The sequence below is a fragment of the Saccopteryx bilineata genome, chromosome 2 (assembly GCF_036850765.1).
Source record: "Saccopteryx bilineata isolate mSacBil1 chromosome 2, mSacBil1_pri_phased_curated, whole genome shotgun sequence".
Lineage (NCBI taxonomy): Eukaryota > Metazoa > Chordata > Mammalia > Chiroptera > Emballonuridae > Saccopteryx > Saccopteryx bilineata.
In genome coordinates, this window is record NC_089491.1 from 177,468,560 (window position 1) to 177,490,504 (window position 21,945).

Here is a 21,945-nt window from a genome sequence, read left to right on the forward strand (position 1 = left end):
AAGGCAGAGTGTTACCTTCTCCGTCTTATTTCCTTTGGGGTTGATTATATATTTAGTCAATTTTTCACTAGATCATACTTCGTGTTTAGTATGTGGGACTTCTAGACACTCCAAGGATAGATTTTTCTGTCTCTGGTTGAAGAACTTGTTGAAATTTTGGGAAGTTATATCGGTATCGCTCCTCACGGTGCCATTTCTCTGACGTCACTTCCAGTTTCATTTTTTAAGCTAAAGTTCTAAGCATACCATTTTATTTATTTATTTATTTATTTACTTATTTATTTATTTATTTATTTTTGTATTTTTCTGAAGTTGGAAATAGGGAGGCAGTCAGACAGACTCCTGCATGCGCCCGACCGGGATCCACCCAGCATGCCCACTAGGGGGTGATGCTCTGCCCATCTGGGGTGTTGCTCTGTTACAACCAGAGCCATTCTAGTGCCTGAGGCAAAGGCCATAGAGCCATCCCCAGCGCTCGGGCCAACTTTGCTCCAATGGAGCCTTGGCTGTGGGAGGGGAAGAGAGAGACAGAGAGGAAGGGGAGGGGGAGGGGTGGAGAAGCAGATGGGCGCTTCTCCTGTGTGCCCTGGCCGGGAATCAAACCCAGGACTCCTGCATGCCAGGCCAACACTCTACCACTGAGCCAACCTGCCATGGCCAGACCTTTTTTTTTTTAACTGTCTATCAAAGTTCCCATTTTTTTTTCCAAGACAGGGACAGACAGGGACAGACAAGAAGGGAGAGAGATGATAAGCATCAACTCGTAGTTACAGCACCTTAATTGTTTATTGATTGCTTTATCATATGTGCCTTGATGGGGGGTTGGGGGGCTCCAGCTGATCCAGTGACCCCTTGCTCAAACCAGCAACCTTGAACTTCAAGCCAGTGACCTTTGGGCTCAAGCCAGCAACTATGGGGTCAGGTCTATGATACCATGCTTAAGCTGGAGACCTCAAACTGGTGAGCTCAAACTGGTGAGCTCGCACTCAAGCTGGAGACCTCAGGGTTTCGAACCTGGGTCCTCAGCAGCCTATGCTGATACTCTATCCACTGTGCCACTGCCTTGTCAGGTAAAAGTTCCCATTTTAATTAGATTTTCTAGCTGGCACTGATTTTCTGTGATAATGAGGTGTCCTCACTACTCATTTCTAAGGTTACAGTGCATGCTAGTTTCACCACAATCTGAAAAGTACTTAGTACAAACTTGTTTGTTTTTATTGTACTACTATACAAATAAAATTTACTATCTTAGACTTTTTTTTTTTTAAATCACAGATAGGACTTTTTATTTGTCACCATTAAATCTCTGAATTTTAAACAGATTCTTGTACTGGGAATTTACAGCTATCAGCTTGTTCAACTTTAGCATCTGTTTCATCTCAGTAGCTTTTTCAGAACTGCTACTTTCACCATGAAGCTCCGAGTTTTCCCAATTCAAACTTGGGCTTCTTCAGCATTTTGACTTTTCTAACAACAACATCATGGAGCAGATAAATACTAGATTGACAAGCCTTTCTATGTCTCTTCCAATTCTATCTGGAATCAATTTATTATTATTATTATTATTTTTAGCCAGAGAGAGAGGGATAGGTAGGGACAGACAGACAGGAAGGAAGGGAGAGAGATGAGAAGCATTAATTCTTTGTTGCGGCACCTTAGTTGTTCATTGATTGCTTTCTAATATGTGCCTTGACCAGCTGAACCAGTGACCCCTTATTCAACCAGTGACCTTGGGCTTCAAGCCAGCGAAATTTGGGCTCAAGCCAGAGACCATGGGGTCACGTATATGATCCCATCCTCAAGCCATTGACCCCACACTCAAGCTGGATGAGCCTGCACTCAAGCTGGCGACCTTGGGGTTTTGAACCTGGTCCTCTGTGTCCCAGGCTGATGCTCTATTTACTGCACCACCACTTGATCAGGCTGGAACCAGTTTATTGACCACTTCTTTTAAGTCTTTTGTCTGCAGCTCTCAGGTCATGATTTTCATTATCTTCTTCCAAATTTGGCAGACCTGTTGATGCTGAACATAAGACGTCTTCCAAATTTGATTGTTGCGTTTTTAAGTAAAACCAATACAAAATAGATAAGCAAATAACCATTGGTAATCTTGACTTCAGCATGAGCTTCAACCATGGTCTGCCATTTTTTGACCATGGAGCACATTTTGTCATGGGTAAGATCTATGCCATGAATATTAATCAGTTTTTACCTAGAACATCCTCAGTAATTAGCTTAAATTTTCTAAATGCAACTTCATCATTCTGCAGACTAGCTAGGGTCACTTCCAAAGCATGACCCTGAGACTATCAGATGCGATTTTGGTTCCTTGAGTTCTCATGAGTAGTATTTTTCCAATGTTTCTTATGTTGGACACAGCTGGAGCTTTCACATCACACCAATCTTCCTTAGAAAGTGGATCAGCCACTATCTTCTTGGTTCCCTTTTGGCCGCCTTTTTTTTTCAGTTTTTTTTTTTATTCAATTTAATGCAGTGACATTGATAAATCAGGGTACATATGTTGAGAGAAAATATCTCTAGATTATTTTGACATTTGATTGTGCTGTATACCCCTCCCCCAAAGTTAAATTGTCTTCTGTCACCTCCTATCTGGTTTTCTTTGTGCCCCTCCCCTCCCCTAACCCCTCTCTCCTTCTTCACCCCCTCCCCCCTCCCCCAACCTCCCGCCCCTGTTGCCATCACATTCTTGTTTGTCTCTGAGTCTCATTTTTATGTCCCTTCTATGTATGGATTCATCTTAGTTTTTTTTTTCTTCTGATTTACTTATTTCACTCCGTATAATGTTATCAAGGTCCATCCATGTTATTGTAAATGATCCGATGTCATCATTTCTTATGGCTGAGTAGTATTCCATAGTATATATGTACCAAAGCTTTTTAATCCACTCGTCCTCTGACGGACACTTGGGCTGTTTCCAGATCTTCGCTATTGTGAACAATGCTGCCACAAACATGCGAGTGCATTTCTCCTTTTGGAGCCGTTCTATGGTGTCCTTGGGGTATATTCCTAAAAGTGGGATAGCTGGGTCAAAAGGCAGTTTGATTTTCAGATTTTTGAGGAATCTCCATACTGTTTTCCACAGTGGCTGCACCAGTCTGCATTCCCACCAGCAGTGCAGGAGGGTTCCCTTTTCTCCACATCCTCGCCAGCACTTATTCTGTGTTGTTTTGTTGATGAGTGCTATTCTGACTGGTGTGAGGTGATATCTCATTGTGGTTTTAATTTGCATTTCTCTAATGATTAGTGATGTTGAGCATTTTTTCATATGCCTATTGGCCATCTGTATGTCCTCTTTGGAGAAGTGTCTATTCATCTCTTTTGCCCATTTTTGGATTGGGTTGTTTGTCTTCCTGGTGTTGAGTTTTACAAGTTCTTTATAAATTTTGGTTATTAACCCCTTATCAGACGTATTGTCAAATATATTCTCCCATTGTGTAGTTTGTCTTTTTATTCTGTTCTTGTTGTCTTTAGCTGTGCAAAAGCTTTTTAGTTTGATATAGTCCCATTTGTTTATCCTGTCTTTTATTTCACTTCCCCGTGGAGATAAATCAGCAAATATATTGCTCTGAGAGATGTCGGAGAGCTTACTGCCTATGTTTTCTTCTAAGATGCTTATGGTTTCACGGCCTACATTTAAGTCTTTTATCCATTTTGAGTTTATTTTTGTGAGTGGTGTAACCTGGTGATCTAGTTTCATTTTTTTGCAGGTAGCTGTCCAATTTTGCCAACACCATTTGTTAAAGAGGCTGTCTTTACTCCATTGTATTTCCTTACCTCCTTTGTCAAATATCAGTTGTCCATAGAACTGTGGGTTTATTTCTGGGTTCTCTGTTCTGTTCCATTGATCTATATGCCTGTTCTTATGCCAGTACCAGGCTGTTTTGAGTACAACGGCCTTGTAGTATAACTTGATATCAGGAAGTGTGATACCTCCCACTTTATTCTTCTTTTTTAAGATTGCTGAGGCTATTCGTGTCCTCTTTTGGTTCCATATAAATTTTTGGAATATGTGTTCTATATCTTTGAAGTATGTCATTGGTATTTTAATTGGTATTGCATTAAATTTATAGACTGCTTTGGGTAATATAGACATTTTAATGATTTTTATTCTTCCTAACCATGAGCACGGTATATGCTTCCACTTGTTTGTATCTTCCTTGATTTCTTTTATCAATGCTTTGTAATTTTCCGAGTACAAGTCTTTAGTCTCCTTGGTTAAGTTTACTCCTAGGTACTTTGTTTTTTTGGTTGTAATTGTGAAGGGGATTGTTTCCTTAATTTCTCTTTCTGACTGTTCATTGTTGGTGTATAAAAATGCCTCTGATTTCTGAGTATTGATTTTATATCCTGCCACTTTGCTGAATTTAGTTATCAGGTCCAGTAGTTTTCTGACTGAGACTTTAGGGTTTTCTATATACAATATCATATCATCTGCAAATAATGATAGTTTTACTTCTTCTTTTCCAACTTGAATGCCTTTTATTTCTTCTTCTTGTCTGATTGCTGTGGCTAGGACTTCCAGGACTATGTTAAATAAGAGTGGTGAAAGGGGGCACCCCTGCCTTGTTCCTGATCTTAAAGGTATTGCTTTTAATTTTTGCCCATTGAGTATGATGTTGGTTCTGGGTTTCTCATAGATGGCTTTTATCATGTTGAGGTATGTTTCCTGTATTCCCACTTTGCTGAGAGTTTTGATCATGGATGGGTGCTGGATTTTATCAAATGCTTTTTCTGCATCTATTGAAATTATCATATGGTTTTTCTCCTTCTTTTTGTTTATGTGATGAATCACATTGATTGATTTACGAATATTGTACCAGCCTTGCCTCCCCAGAATAAATCCCACTTGATCATGGTGTATGATTTTTTCCATATATTGTTGGATCCGGTTTGCTAATATTTTGTTGAAGATTTTAGCATCTATATTCATCAGAGATATTGGCCTATAATTTTCTTTCTTTGTGTTGTCTTTGCCTGGTTTTGGAATCAGAATTATGCTCGCCTCATAAAAGGAGCTTGGAAGTTTTCCTTCCTCTTGAATTTTTTGAAATAGTTTGAGAAGGATAGGAGTTAGTTCTTCTTTGAATATTTGGTAGAATTCCATTGTGAAGCCATTGGGCCCCGGACTTTTCTTTGTTGGGAGTTTTTTGATAACTGTTTCGATCTCATTTGGTGTAATCAGTCTGTTTAGGTTTTCTGATTCTTCCAGATTGATTTTTGGAAGATTGTATGTTTCAAGGAATTTGTCCATTTCATCTAGGTTGTCTAGTTTTTTGGCATACAGTTCTTCATAGTATTTTCTTACAATATTTTGTATTTCTGTTGTGTCAGTTGTTATTTCTCCTCTCTCATTTCTAATTTTATTTATTTGAGTCCTCTCTCTCTTTTTCTTGGTGAGTCTAGTTAAAGGTTCATCAATCTTGTTTACCTTTTCAAAGAACCAGCTCCTAGTTTCATTGATCCTCTGTATTGTTTTGTTAGCCTCTATGTCATTTATTTCTGCTCTGCTCTTTATTATTTCCTTCCTTCTACTACATTTGGGCTTTACTTGCTGTTCTTTTTCTAATTCTTTTAGATGCAGGGTTAAGTTGTTTATTTGAGCTTTTTCTAGCTTCTGAAAGTGTGCCTGTAGTGCTATGAACTTCCCTCTCAGCACTGCTTTTGCTGTGTCCCATAAATTTTGAGTTGTTGTATGCTCATTGTCATTCGTTTCTAGGAATTTTTTTATTTCTTCTTTGATCTCATTCTTAATCCATTCATTATTTAGCACCCTGCTATTTAGTTTCCATGTGTTTGAGAATTTCTGAGCTTTTCTGCTGTGATTCATTTCTAGTTTCATGCCGTTGTGATCGGAGAAGGTGTTTACAACAGGCCCCTTAACATTTCCTGCAGCATTGGTTTGGTTGTAATGAATTCCTTGAGTTGTTTTTTGTCTGGGAAGCTTTTTATTTCTCCTTCGATTTTAAACGATACCCTTGCTGGATAAAGTAGTCTTGGTTGTAGGTTCTTGTTCTGCATTACTTTGAATATTTCTTGCCATTCCCTTCTGGCCTCAAGTGTTTCTGTTGAGAAGTCGGATGTCATCCTAATGGGGGCTCCTTTGTAGGTGATAACTTTTTTTTCTCTTGCAGCTTTTAATATTTTCTCTTTATCGCTTAGCTTTGGTATTTTAATTATGATGTGTCATGGTGTAGGTTTCTTTGGGTTTCTCTTTAATGGAGTTCTCTGTGCTTCTTGGACTTGTAAGAGTTTCTCTTGCATTAATTTAGGGAAGTTTTGAGTTATGATATGATTGAACAAAGTCTCTCTCCCTTGTTCTTTTTCTTCTTCTTCAGGAACCCCTATGATGCAGATGTTATTTCTCTTCATGTTGTCACAGAGCTCTCTAAGTGTTTCCTCTGACTTTTTGAGTCTCTTTTCTCTTTTCTTCTCTGCTTTCATGCCTTCATTCCAGTTGTCCTCCAACTCACTGATTCGATCCTCTGCTGTATCCATCCTGTTTTTAATTCCTTCCATTGTGGTCTTCATTTCTGATATTGTATTTGTCATCTCTGACTGATTCTTTTTTAATATTTCAATATCCTTTTTTATACTTGCTATTTCTTTATTTAGGTTTTCAAACTGCCCCTCCATTGTTGTTCTAAGATCCCTAAGCATCCTTACAATCATTATTTTGAACTCCGCATCTGGAAGTTTGATTATTTCCATATCACTCAGCTCATCTCTCAAGGGTGTCTCTTGTGGTTTCATTTGGGTTGCACTCCTTTGTCTTCTCAGAATGGTGTTTTATTTGTAGAGTTGCTTGAGTCTAGGCTTGGTGTTTTCTGCCTCCTGTTTTCAGTTGTGTTATTTCTAGGTCTTCTTGGATTGGTATCAGCTATTATTTGTAATCCACTTTCGGATTTGGGCAGCTTTGAAGTCTTGATTTGTTTGTTTTCTTTCTTTTTTTTTTTTTCATTTTTCTGAAGCTGGAAACAGGGAGAGACAGCCAGACAGACTCCCGCATGCGCCCGACCGGGATCTACCCGGCACGCCCACCATGGGGCGATGCTCTGCCCACCAGGGGGCGATGCTCTGCCCAATCTGGGCGTCGCCATGTTGCGACCAGAGCCACTCTAGCGCCTGAGGCAGAGGCCACAGAGCCATCCCCAGCACCCGGGCCATCTTTGCTCCAATGGAGCCTTGGCTGCGGGAGGGGAAGAGAGAGACAGAGAGGAAAGCGCGGCAGAGGGGTGGAGAAGCAAATGGGCGCTTCTCCTGTGTGCCCTGGCCGGCAATCGAACCCGGGTCCTCCGCACGCTAGGCCGACGCTCTACCGCTGAGCCAACCGGCCAGGGCTTGTTTGTTTTCTTAACAGGTGATAATCTTGTTAACTGATCTCAGCAGGGGGCTTCCTTGAAACTGTAACCAGGAATGCTGTGGGTGTAACCTGAGACGCTGAAGGTCTGTTCCACCAACTAATCTCACTGGGGGCAGGGTTTTTTCTCAGCTTCAGTAGGGGGAGGTGTATCTCAGATCTCCATGGAGACCTGAGTTACTGCCCCTCCTCCCCACTTCTTGTTTTCAGCTGTGTCTTGTTGTGCTGATTGGAGCTGGATAGATGTCCGGAGATCTCTGATCTGGAAGCACTTCAGCTCTGTTTTGTGAAAGGTTCAGTCCCTCCCCCAGTTATGGCCGCCTCCAGCACGAATGAGTCAGCTTTTTTATTTCATTTCTTGCATATCTTAGCCCCTCACAGTCTGTCCCTCTCCTTGTCCTTTCCACTTGGGAGATAAACTGGTCTTTTCAACCCACCTTGCACCCTGGTCGCCAGGTAAGTGGCTGTGAGCAGTAGTTTCTGCTCTTTTTCCTCTGTGAAATCCTCTCTGGGCTCTCAGCCTCACCCCCCCCCCGCTGTTCCTGTAAGCAGAGGAGATTCAGGCACTTCTTACCAGGTTTATTGTGGCTTCCTCTTTGCTCCTTGGTTTTTGAGAGCTGTTCTTGCAGTTCAATGTTGGTTTTTCATGCTGATTTTTCCTAAATTGATTTGTATTCCAGTTTGGTGTTGAGAGCTGGGCGTCTGTGTGTCCGCCTACTCCGCTGCCATCTTCAAAAAGCCTTTGCCGCCTTTTGTAAGGTACTTGTTCTTGCCAACCACCATGGTGCTTCTCAGAGAGCTGAAAGGGCAGAAGTGTCCATCTTGGATGTTTTTAAGTGTGTAGTTGAGTGGTATTAAGTACATTAATATTGTTGTGCAGCCCTCCCCATCCTCCATCTCCAATGCTATTTTCATCTTGCAAAACTGAAATTCTATACTCATCAAACAATAACTCCTCCATTTTCATTCCCTGACCCCCCACTAACCAACATTCTAGGTTTTGTCCCTATGATTTTATTCATTTATTCATATTTTCTCTTTTTCTAAGTGAGAGGAGGAGAGTTAGAGAGACGGACTCCTGCATGCACCCAGGCTGGGATCCACCCAGCAACCCCCATCTAGGGCCAATGCTCTGCTCATCTGGGACCATGCTGGCAACCAAGCTATTTTTAGCACCTGAGGCAGAGGTTCCAGGGATCCATCCTCAGTGCCTGGGGCTAATACACTCAAACCAATTGAGCCATGGTGTAGGAGGGGAAGAGAGAAAGAGAGAGAGAGAAGGGGGAGGTGTAGAGAAGCAGATGGTCACTTTTTCTGTGTACCCTGACCTGGAATCAAACCAGGGACATCCACATGCCAGGCAGATGCTCTACTACTCAGCCAACTGGCCAGGGATCATTGCCTCTGTGATTTTGACTACTATAAGTACCTCAAAAGTTTTATGTGAGAATTAAATTAGTTTATATGTAAGAGACTCAGAAGAGCTCTGGCACATATATAGGGTATGGCAAAAGTACGTTTACACTTATGAATATGTGAAACAGTTTATTTTTGTATTATTGTTTATTAATTATTGTATCATTTTTCCATATGATCAACTGTAAACCTACTTTTGCCCCACCCTGTATTATTTGTTGTTGTTATCTAGGTATAACTGTTCAATAGAATTTCCTGTGATGTTGGAGATGTGTTTTATCTGACCTATCCACTAGATACACTAGACATAAGTAGCTGTTGAATATTGAAATTAAGCTAATGTGAAGAATGGGATGAGATTTTAAATTTTATTTATCCTTTTTTTTTTTACAGAGACAGAGAGAGGGACAGACAGGAACAGAGAGATAAGAAGCATCAATCATTAGTTTTTCGTTGTGACACCTTAGTTGTTCATTGATTGCTTTCTCATATGAACATTGACCACGGGCCTTCAGCAAACCGAGCAACCCCTCGCTCGAGCCAGCAACCTTGGGTCCAAGCTGGTGAGCTTTTGCTCAAACCAGATGAGCCTGAGCTCAAGTTGGAGATCTCAGGGTTTCAAACCTGGGTCCTCTGCATCCCAGTCCGATGCTCTATCCACTGCGCCACTGCCTGGTCAGGCTTATTTATTCTTAATTTAAATTTATTGGCCACATGGGACTAATAGCTACCCCATTGAACATCATGGATTTCAAGCTTGGAGGAGCGGCTAGGCCTGGAGTTACAGATGGAATTATCATATATGTGATAGTTGAAGCCATAAGAATGAAGGGAGAGAAATAAAATGGGAAGGCAAAAGTGCTGAGGATTATAGGCTGGGGCTTACCGGCATTTACAGTTCTGTTAGAGAAAGAAGAGATGGAGAGAGTGTGGTCAAAGAGACCAAAAGAAAGAGTGGTACACTATTAGAAAAACAGAGCAGTGAGTTCCAAGAGAGGAAGCAATCTCCAGTGTTACATACCAACGACTGAGTCACTAAAATGGGAATTGAAAATATTGTTGACGAAGAGTGTGGGATGACGTCAGAGTAATGGCGGGGTAGGAAGCGATACCGATAAATCTCCCCCAAAACTCAACAAGATCTTCAACCAGAAACAGAAAAACCTATACTTGGAGCTTCCAGATGCTTCGCAATACACCCAAAGGTATGATTGAGTGAAAAATTGGCTAAATATATAACCAAACCCCGAAGGAAAAAGGGAGTAAGAAATGCTCCACCTTCCTCACTAACCTAAACAGGGCGGCTTTCTCTGGTAACTGTGAATATAGAAACTGAGGCGGGCAAAGGGGGTGAATAGATCCAGGCCGCCGCGGCACAAACGGCCGAACCAGGCGGTGGCACACAGATCCAAGCCGAGGAAAATCTGATCCTGTGGCAACCCGGGCAATACAAGCTAACACTCGCGCCAAACCCAAACAAAGAAAGACAAGCGGAGCGGCCATTTTACCCGGTCTCCTGGTCGGTGCGCAGTTAGTGGGCGAGAATTTCTTCCTAGGCCCCGAGAGTGGGTGCCCGTGTTGCCCCACGGAGAGGCAGGGTCAGAGGCCTTTCTGTGGGCCGAGGACAGAGTCTCTGGGCAGCCCCAGCGCCCTGGGAAAGCCACGCACGGGAGGGAGTGAGAACTACTTCCAACGGTGGAGATTTTCCTTGCTGGTGAAGGTTTCACTCAGAGGGAACCGCGGCCGGCCTCATATCCTGGTGTGCGCGCGCAGATAAGGAGTGAGCGATTCCTCCGAGTGCCTCCGCAGTGCGCGCCCGTGTTATCGCAGAGAGGGGCAGAGTCAGGGGCCTTTGTGTGGGCCAAAGCGGAATCTCGAGCCGCCCCAGCGCCTTGCAAAAGCCGCGCACGGGGACGGAGCGAGACTCAATTCCAACGCTGCAACTTTTCTCTGCGGTTGGGGGTTTCACTCAGAGCGTGAGACTGCTGGCTGGATATCCTGGTCGCAGACAGTGAGTGAGAGTTTCCTCCAAGCGCCCCCCAGAAGTGGGCGCCAGCTTGTGTTACCGGACAGAGTGGCAGAGCCAGTGGTCTTTGAGTGGGCGGAAAGCCCGCCTGATTATGCTAGCAGCTCTGACTGACTGAGCCTTACCCAGAGCCCTGTGCTGAGTGGAAATAGAGTGGGGAGTTGCCAGCTCTTTGAGCCTCTTACTATCCAGGCAGAGGCAGCAGCAACCCCATAGCTGGATTATCAGGCTACTAATTGAGGAAGGAAAGACTAGGAGAAAGGCTCCAGGAACACGGACTCTCTCACTGTCGGAGCCTATAAATGCTAATGAGCCTCGACTCCCACGAGACTAAAGCACAATACATGACATTGCCATAGAGACTTATCAACTGCAAGCCTCTACCTGAGCGTGCCAAAGGGGCAGAACCCGGGGTACAGAGTCACCGACCAGGAAGAGGGAGAGAAAAGAAAAAGCAAGAAGATAACCTCTCAAAATCAAGAATAATCTGCAGACTTTATAACCTATCACATTTTATTATATTTGTTCGTTTGTTTCTCTTATCTTCATTCTTGATACTTTTTTTTCTTCCTCCAATTTGGCCGATTAACTCTCTACTGGTCTTACTCTCTCCTCTCCTTGAACTACACTACCCATTAGTGTTACATCTCCCATTATCTTTTCTCTTCTCTTCCTTTCTCTCTATGAGGGTTGCACTCCAAAACCCTTAACTCTCTCTCTCTCTCCTTTCTTTTTTCTTCTTTTAGTGGTTCCCTCTTTTTTTTCTCTCTCTCTCTTTCTTTTCTCCCTCTATATTAGTTTCTTCCTTTCTCCTTTACATCTCCTCTCATTCAAACCTCAATAACAAACAAATTATCTTATCTGGGACTCAAACCTATGTTTGTGGCATTTTGGGGGGTTTTTACTTCACCTTTTTAACTCACTAGCAGTGCTCCCATCCCTGGCTCTCCATATTATCTAGTTCTTGTTCCACTAAATACAATAATAAGTTTTTAATTTGTCCCCCCATTTTTCCGTTTTCCTCTTATTCCTCTCATCATAACTCTTAGACAACCAACACCTAAAAGCAAATCATTTTATTCTTGACCCAAATTTTTTCCTTATTTGCTTTTTGTGGGTCCATACGCTCTTTTTTTTTCTTTTTTTCCTTTTTTTTATTTTTTTTATTTTTTTCTTTTTTGCCCCTTTATTACTTTTCCCCAATTCAGGCCCTCCATCACAGGCATTGTTTGTTATAACTCACAGTCCACCACAAGATTTTCTCAAGAAAGAGGGGAGAGGAGAGGAGAGGAAAAAAGGAGGGGGGGAATAATTTCCTTTTTTTAAAAATTTTTATTTTATTTTATTTTTCTTTATTTCATTATTAATTTTTTTTAAAAAAACAACTCTTCGATTTTTTATTTTTTTTATTTTTTTTAACTTTTTATTCTTTATTAAATCTCATTAATACTATCAACAAAACCACCCTCAGATGCCATTAAGGAAGAGAAAATCGAATATCATGGATACAAAAGAAAGAGAGGTAACACAGCTAGATGAGGAAAAATCTATGGAGAAAAAATTTAATATATTGGAAACCTTGGAGCTAAATGACAGAGAATTCAAGATAGAAATCCTAAAAATCCTCCGAGATATACAAGAAAACACAGAAAGGCAATATAGGGAGCTCAGAAAACAACTCAATGAACACAAAGAATATATGTCCAAGGAAATTGAAACTATAAAAACAAATCAAACAGAGATGAAAAACTCAATTCACGAGCTGAAAAACGAAGTAACAAGCTTAGCTAATAGAACAGGTCAGATAGAAGAGAGGATTAGTGAAATAGAAGACAAGCAACTTGAGGCACAAGAGAGAGAAGAAGAAAGAGACTCAAAAATTAAAAAAAATGAGATAGCCCTACAAGAATTATCTGACTCCATCAAAAAGAATAACATAAGAATAATAGGTATATCAGAGGGAGAAGAGAGAGAAAATGGAATGGAGAACATACTCAAACAAATAATAGATGAGAACTTCCCAAGCCTGTGGAAAGAACTAAAGCCTCAAGTTCAAGAAGCAAACAGAACTCCAAGTTTTCTTAACCCCAACAAACCTACTCCAAGGCATATCATAATGAAATTGACACAAACCAACAGCAAAGAAAAAATTCTCAAGGCAGCCAGGGAAAAGAAGAATACAACATATAAAGGAAGGCCCATTAGATTATCATCAGATTTTTCAGCAGAAACTCTACAAGCTAGAAGAGAGTGGTCCCCAATATTTAAAGTCCTGAAAGAGAGGAACTTTCAGCCACGAATACTATACCCATCAAAGCTATCCTTCAAATACGAAGAAGAAATAAAAACATTCACAGATACAGAAAAGATGAGGGAATTTATCATGAGTAATTCCCCACTCCAGGAATTACTAAATGGGGTTCTCCAATCAGATACAAAGAACAAAAAAAAACAGAGCTACAAGTAAAAGCTCCAAGAAGAATACAATAAAACCAAATTTAAACTGTGACAACAACAAAAAGAAAGAGGGGGAGAAGACGGAGATTAACAGTAGCAAAGGACGATGGAGTGCAAAAGTACTCACAAAATAGTTCGCTACAATGAACAGGGTAGAGACCCTTTTCATTACTCAAAGGTAACCACCATTGAAAAAACCACCACAGAAGCACATGAGATAAAAAAGATAGCAACAGAGGAAAGATGTATGGAATACAACCAAATAAAAACAAAAGATAGAAAAACGAAAGAGAAGGATCAAACAAGACACGAAACTAACAGAAAGCAATCTATAAAATGGCAATAGGGAACTCACAAGTATCAATAATTACACTAAATGTAAATGGATTAAACTCACCAATAAAAAGGCACAGAGTAGCAGAATGGATTAAAAAAGAAAATCCAACTGTATGCTGCCTACAGGAAACTCATCTAAGTAACAAGGATAAAAACAAATTCAAAGTGAAAGGCTGGAAAACAATACTCCAAGCAAATAACATCCAAAAAAAAGCAGGTGTAGCAATACTCATATCGGATAATGCTGACTACAAGACAGGAAAAGTACTCAGAGACAAAAATGGCCATTTCATAATGGCTAAGGGGACACTGAATCAAGAAGACATAACAATTCTTAATATATATGCACCAAACCAAGGAGCACCAAAATATATAAGACAGCTACTTATTGATCTTAAAACAAAAACTGACAAAAATACAATCATACTTGGAGACCTCAATACACCGCTGACGGCTCTAGATCGGTCATCCAAACAGAGAATCAACAAAGACATAGTGGCCTTAAACAAAACACTAGAGCACCTGGATATGATAGACATCTACAGGACATTTTATCCCAAAGTGACTGAGTATACATTTTTCTCCAGTGTACATGGATCATTCTCAAGAATTGACCATAGGTTGGGCCACAAAAACAACATCAGCAAATTCAGAAAAATTGAAGTTGTACCAAGCATATTTTCTGATCATAAAGCCTTGAAACTAGAATTCAACTGCAAAAAAGAGGAAAAAAATCCCACAAAAATGTGGAAACTAAACAACATACTTTTAAAAAATGAATGGGTCAAAGAAGAAATAAGTGCAGAGATCAAAAGATATATACAGACTAATGAAAATGACAATACGACATATCAGAATCTATGGGATGCAGCAAAAGCAGTGATAAGAGGGAAGTTCATATCGCTTCAGGCATATATGAACAAACAAGAGAGAGCCCAAGTGAACCACTTAACTTCCCACCTTAAGGAACTAGAAAAAGAAGAACAAAGACAACCCAAAACCAGCCGAAGAAAGGAAATAATAAAAATCAGAGCAGAAATAAATGAATTAGAGAACAGAAAAACTATAGAAAAAATTAATAGAACAAGGAGCTGGTTCTTTGAAAATATCAACAAAATTGACAAACCCTTGGCAAGACTTACCAAGGAAAAAAGAGAAAGAACTCATATAAACAAAATCCAAAATGAAAGAGGAGAAATCACCACGGACACTGTAGATATACAAAGAATTATTGTAGAATACTATGAAAAACTTTATGCCACTAAATTCAACAACCTAGAAGAAATGGATAAATTCCTAGAAAAATACAACCTTCCTAGACTGAGTCAAGAAGAAGCAGAAAGCCTAAACAGACCTATCAGTAGAGAAGAAATAGAAAAAACCATTAAAAACCTCCCCAAAAATAAAAGTCCAGGCCCTGACGGCTATACCAGCGAATTTTATCAAACATTCAAAGAAGACTTGGTTCCTATTCTACTCAAAGTGTTCCAAAAAATTGAAGAAGAAGCAATACTTCCAAACACATTTTATGAAGCCAACATAACCCTCATACCAAAACCAGGCAAGGATGGCACAAAAAAAGAAAACTACAGACCAATATCTCTAATGAATACAGATGCTAAAATACTAAACAAAATACTAGCAAATCGAATACAACAACATATTAAAAAAATAATTCATCATGATCAAGTGGGATTCATCCCAGAATCTCAAGGATGGTTCAACATACGTAAAACAGTTAATGTAATACACCATATCAACAAAACAAAGAACAAAAACCACATGATCTTATCAATAGATGCAGAAAAGGCTTTCGATAAAATACAACACAATTTTATGTTTAAGACTCTCAACAAAATGGGTATAGAAGGAAAATATCTCAACATGATAAAGGCCATATATGATAAACCATCAGCTAACATCATATTAAATGGCACTAAACTGAAGGCTTTCCCCCTTAAATCAGGAACAAGACAGGGTTGTCCACTCTCTCCACTCTTATTTAATGTGGTACTAGAGGTTCTCGCCACAGCAATCAGACAAGACAAAGAAATAAAAGGCATCCATATCGGAAAAGAAGAAGTAAAGGTATCACTTTTTGCAGATGATATGATCCTATACATCGAAAACCCCAAAGAATCCACAAAAAGACTACTAGAAACAATAAGCCAATACAGTAAGGTCGCAGGATACAAAATTAACATACAGAAGTCAATAGCCTTTCTATATGCCAACAATGAAACAACTGAGAAGGAACTCAAAAGAATAATCCCCTTCACGATTGCAACAAAAAAAATAAAATACTTAGGAATAAACATAACAAAGAATGTAAAGGACCTATATAATGAAAACTATAAACCATTGTTAAGGGAAATCGAAAAAGATATAATGAGATGGAAGAATATACCTTGTTCTTGGCTAGGAAGAATAAATATAATCAAGATGGCTATATTACCCAAAGCAATATACAAATTTAATGCAATTCCCATCAAACTTCCAATGACGTTTTTTAAAGAAATAGAGCAAAAAATCATCAGATTTATATGGAACTATAAAAAACCCCGAATAGCCAAAGCAATCCTAAAGAAAAAGAATGAAGCTGGGGGCATAACAATACCTGACTTCAAACTGTATTATAGGGCCACGACAATCAAAACAGCATGGTATTGGCAGAAAAATAGACACTCAGACCAATGGAACAGAATAGAAAGTCCAGAAATAAAACCACATATATATAGTCAAATAATTTTTGATAAAGGGGCCAACAACACACAATGGAGAAAAGAAAGCCTCTTCAATAAATGGTGCTGGGAAAACTGGAAAGCCACATGCAAAAGAATGAAACTGGACTACAGTCTCTCCCCCTGTACAAAAATTAACTCAAAATGGATCAAAGATCTAAACATAAGACCTGAAACAATTAAGTACATAGAAGAAGACATAGGTACTCAACTCATGGACCTGGGTTTTAAAGAGCATTTTATGAATTTGACTCCAATGGCAAGAGAAGTGAAGGCAAAAATTAATGAATGGGACTACATCAGACTAAGAAGTTTTTGCTCAGCAAGAGAAACTGATAACAAAATAAACAGACAGCCAACTAAATGGGAAATGATATTTTCAAACAACAGCTCAGATAAGGGCCTAATATCCAAAATATACAAAGAACTCATAAAACTCAACAACAAACAAACAAACAATCCAATAAAAAAATGGGAAGAGGATATGAATAGACACTTCTCCCAGGAAGAAATACAAATGGCCAACAGATATATGAAAAGATGCTCATCTTCTTTAGCTATTAGAGAAATGCAAATCAAAACGGCAATGAGATACCACCTCACACCTGTTCGATTAGCTGTTATTAGCAAGTCAGGTAATAGCAAATGTTGGAGAGGCTGTGGAGAAAAAGGAACCCTCATACACTGTTGGTGGGAATGTAAAGTAGTACAACCATTATGGAAGAAAGTATGGTGGTTCCTCAAAAAACTGCAAATAGAACTACCTTATGACCCAGCAATCCCTCTACTGGGTATATATCCCCAAAACTCAGAAACATTGATACGTAAAGACACATGCAGCCCCATGTTTATTGCAGCATTGTTCACAGTGGCCAGGACATGGAAACAACCAAAAAGCCCATCAATAGATGACTGGATAAAGAAGATGTGGCACATATACACTACGGAATACTACTCAGCCATAAGAAATGATGACATCGGAACATTTACAGCAAAATGGTGGGATCTTGATAACATGATACGAAGCAAAATAAGTAAATCAGAAAAAACCAGGAACTGTATTATTCCATACGTAGGTGGGACATAATACTGAAACTAAGAGACATTGACAAGAGTGTGGTGGTTACGGGGGGGAGGGGGGAATGGGAGAGGGATAGGGGGTGGGGAGGGGCACAAAGAAAACAAGATAGAAGGTGACAGAGGACAATCTGACTTTGGGTGGTGGGTATGCAACATAATTGAACGACAAGATAACCTGGACTTGTTATCTTTGAATATATGTATCCTGATTTATTGATGTCACCCCATTAAAAAAATAAAATTATAAAAAAAAAAAAAAGAAAATATTGTTGACTATACTTTTGTGCTCCAAGCAGGTCTCATAACTTTGAAGGTGGTGGGGTGGGGAGATAGGCTATCCAATGGAACTTAAAGCACTGTTTGGATCTCTCTGTCTTTTCCAGTAAATACAGGCAAAAGGCATTGGCTTTGAGGTAAAATTTAAATGTTTGAGGAAGAAATATTTTAATATCAATTCTCACAACTAATTTTGGAGAGATTTTAAAGACAATGTTATATGCACTGCTTTCCTCAACATGTTGCTGCAGAACATTGTAAGAAGGCATCGAAAGATAATGGTGACAGTTTCTATATTAAAATGTTAATGTATGAATCGAATTGATGGTTTTTGAACCTGAAGGATCAAATAGTTTCATTTAATTGTATTAACCAAATTGATTTTAAACCAGCAGAATTATTTTCAGTGCTTAAGAAGTCATTATGCTCCATCCAAGCAAGACAAATGGGTCACCCTGGGATATGCAGCTGGAGTTTTCCTTACTGGCAAATATATTGGGAACCAAGTCATTTGTCCTAAAGAGACTCTCTCAGCAAAGGTTCACTAAACCTGTCTTGATTAATTTTTCAAAAGCACATGAGTAGATTTACTAATTATACTTTCAAGGGTTGATTTGATCAGCTTCACATGGTTGCACAATTCTGCATATTGCTGCTTTAAGTCTGAGCAGACTAAAAGAGTTAAAAAAGGTCTGATGGAAATGAACTATGAACTAAATTCTAATATGATCTAAACTTATATGCTTTAAATTACTGCATATTTGAGATGCTGCATATAAAATGATCTAATGCAAATTCTCATACCAGTGTTGAAAAAGTAGTCAGGGAGAAAACATTAACTCTTTTTGGCCAGTGTGGGATACTGTAACAGAAAACAGTAAGTCAAGTGAAGATGATACAGTAACTCACTAAGTTTTTTATTGTTTGTTTTTTTTAGGTGAGAGGAGGGGAGATAGTGAAACAGACTCTCTCATGTGCTCTGACCAAGATATACTCAGCAACCCTGTCTGGGGCCAATGTTTGAGTATTGAGCTATTTTTAGTGCCTGAAGATGCACTTCAATGGAGCTAACTGGGGCACCACACTTGAACCAATCAAGCTGGCTGTGGGAGGGAAAGAGGGAAAGAAGGGGAAGAGAGAGGGGAGAGGAAGTAGATGGTCATTTCTCTTGTGTGCCCTGACCAGAAATCAAACCTGGGACGTTTATACACTGGCCTGATGCTCTATCCACTGAGCCACTGGCCAGGGCCAGAAAAGTTTTTTTTTTTTTTACTTTTCCTCCTTCATTTCTATGGCAGTTTTCATTATATTAATGTGGTTATAAGTGCTCTGCATATTAAATTTACACAAGCATTATACCATTCCATATTGAAATAAAAATGCTTTGTCTTTTCTGACCTCTTCTAAGATTTTTCTTCTCTGACTGAGGTTCTTGGCCTAGCAGTAACTGTATGGACTGGATGCTGGTTAGAAATGCCCATTGACATGCATGCACATCAAAGTTAAGAAGCACTCACTGGAGGAACTTGCTGGCCTCAGAACAGTGGCTTGCCATCCTGGCTGCGTATTAAAATCACCTGGGCTACTTTTAAGTCCTAAGGTTCCTTGGGAGCCCAACCTCAGGGGTTCTGATTTAATTGGCCTGCAGGTGGAGTCTGGACATCCTTGATATTTAAAACTTCTCCAGGTGATTGAATCTATTGTGCAGGCTTGAGATTCACTGATTTATGTTGCATCTAGGTGCCCAAATTTACCATTCTGAAAACAAACAAAATGAAACAAATATGTAATTTATTTTATATAGTATCTTTGTTTCTACATAAAAGATATCTAGGAATTCAGAGTTTTTCTCATGCAAACTATTCATTAATTAAATAACTTTTAACAACAAATATGTTTAATCTCATGCCTAGCCTATCCTGCTAATTCAATATTTTGCTTTAGGCTTTGATATGTCAAAACCTATGCAGTATCTCACAAAATGTGGGGGCAGAAATAAAAAACAGAGAAAGAGATGTTTTGCTTTTATTCATTGTCATGGTAGGATAAACAGTGAATATCACAAGAAAAAAGAATTTCAATTGTGAATGTCAGAACATACACATGAAACTAGGTAATTTCTGCAGATAAAATACAAGAAACCCAGTTAAATTTAAATTTCAGCCTGACCTGTGGTGGCACAGTGGATATAAGCATTGACCTGGAACACTGAGGTTACTGGTTTGAGACCCTGGGCTTGCCTGGTCAAGGCACATATGCGAATTGATGCTTCCTGCTCCTTCCCCTTCTCTCTCTCCTCTCTTTCTCCCTCTCTCTAAAAATAAATAAATAATCTAAAAAAAGATCAGATAAGCAATAGGTATTTTTTACTCACCAATTTGCTATTTTTTTAGTATAAGTATTTATTAAAAGTATGTCCAATGAAAGCACATGAGGAATATTTCTATTTTCTAAGTCTGACACCCCTAAGCAATAGGTCATATAAAATAAACAGGAAATTATACCTATAATTAATAAAAATTGGAACCCATATGTTCTGCTAGCAGGATGCCTACACAAATTGCCTTTTATTGAATATTTTACAATTTAAAGGACAATGACATATACTCCATGATTACAGCCCACCAGGAAGTCTCTAGGTGGTTTTTCACAAAAACACCTCTAAGGTGAGGATTGAAACATGAAATAATAATTTTAAAGAATTCTGCACATTTTTATTACTATTCTATTAATATTTATTTGCTAATTTACATGTAAAAAATTGAACCAAAATGAAACATCTAATGCTCTTAAAGAAAAAATATCAAGGAAAACAAAAAGCAGTACTAAACAATTTGAGCTATTGAAAAATTTAGCCAGCAGAGGGTGCTAATGTATCACTGATGAAATTTGAGTCACAAAAGGCCTTTTAGAATGCTTTGTGAAACTTAGATTTTATTTAAATGTTAATTTAGTCAACTTTGCTATGCAGGGTTACTAAAACAGATTAGAAACTAGATCAATGACATCAGAGTAAAGGCAGCATGAGACATAACTCCTGATATCTCCCCTTGAAATGTCAACAAATTGAACAATGATAATGCAGCAAAGGAACCCCAGCTGGACTCCCAGTCATACCTGAAAGATCCATGCACTGAATGGACTAAAGGTGGGTCGGGTAGAAAAAGGGCGCAGAAGATAAAACGCACTGTCAGCTATGAGGAGGAGACAAACCTGGTGTGACTTTTTTTTTCTCTGCTAGACTATGGGGAGGAGGGAAGCTCAGGCTGTTTGCATTATATCTGAGGGGTACAGAAAGGAAAACTCAGAGTGACTGGGTCTCCTTCTGCCAGAAGGAGCAGTGAGGTAAAGCAGCAGAGGATGAGATAAATCAAAGCGGCCAGAGCATAGGGTCACAGCCACGTTCCTGTGGTCTGTCTGCAGCCCACATTTAGCAGAGACAGAGACAACTTAAGTGTGGTTCCCAGCTTCCCAGATCCTACCTCCCTCACTATGAAGTACAGAGAGAGGCAGAGAAAAACCCCACAGCTCTCCCCAGAACAACAGAGATGATCCATGTCTGGTCCCCAGGTCTGTTGAGACATGAGGAGGAGTGCCTGGAGGCATGAGATCTCCATTGCTAGGACCATAAAGCCAAAGTCTTAAAGTTCTCACAACATGTCCCACCCACCAACACACCTGCGGCCCCTCCTACATCATTGTGATATCAACATCTCAGCAGATAGCTCAGGAACTTCACAGAGCTAAAACTTGTAATACAGTGACACCTACTAGAAGAAACCTCTCAAAACTAAAATTTATTTTTTATTTTTATCGGACGTTTTTCTTTTCTCCTTTTTATTCTTATTCTTTTTTTCTCATTTTCTCTTTTGAATTTCATTTTCTTTAACTTTACATTTGATATTCTTATTTTTGTGAGTGTTTGTTTTTGATTTATTTGTTTGTTTTTAAGAATTAGTGATGTCACGGAAATGGCGCCGTGAGCAGCGCGTCCGACAGATCTCCCCTAAATCACAACAAATTTATCAACTAGAAACAGAAAAATTTATCCTCGGAGCATTCCGGAGTTCCACACAAACTGAAAGCGAAAGGACTGTTATCACTTGAATCTGAGAGACGAGGGTGTGGAGGAAGCTACCGCAGGGACGTTCATTCAAGCCACGAGGGAGTGCGCCTGTGGTGAGTTAGCCCACACTCGGGAGCCACGAGCAGCCGAGGGCGCGCGCCTGGTCCGG

General features: G+C 39.6%; 1 pseudogene; it reads right to left on the reverse strand.

Moving 5' to 3' along the window:
- Positions 1-1,313: 1,313 nt before the first annotated feature.
- Positions 1,314-8,161, reverse strand: LOC136323075 (small ribosomal subunit protein eS1-like; annotated as a pseudogene).
- Positions 8,162-21,945: the final 13,784 nt, after the last annotated feature.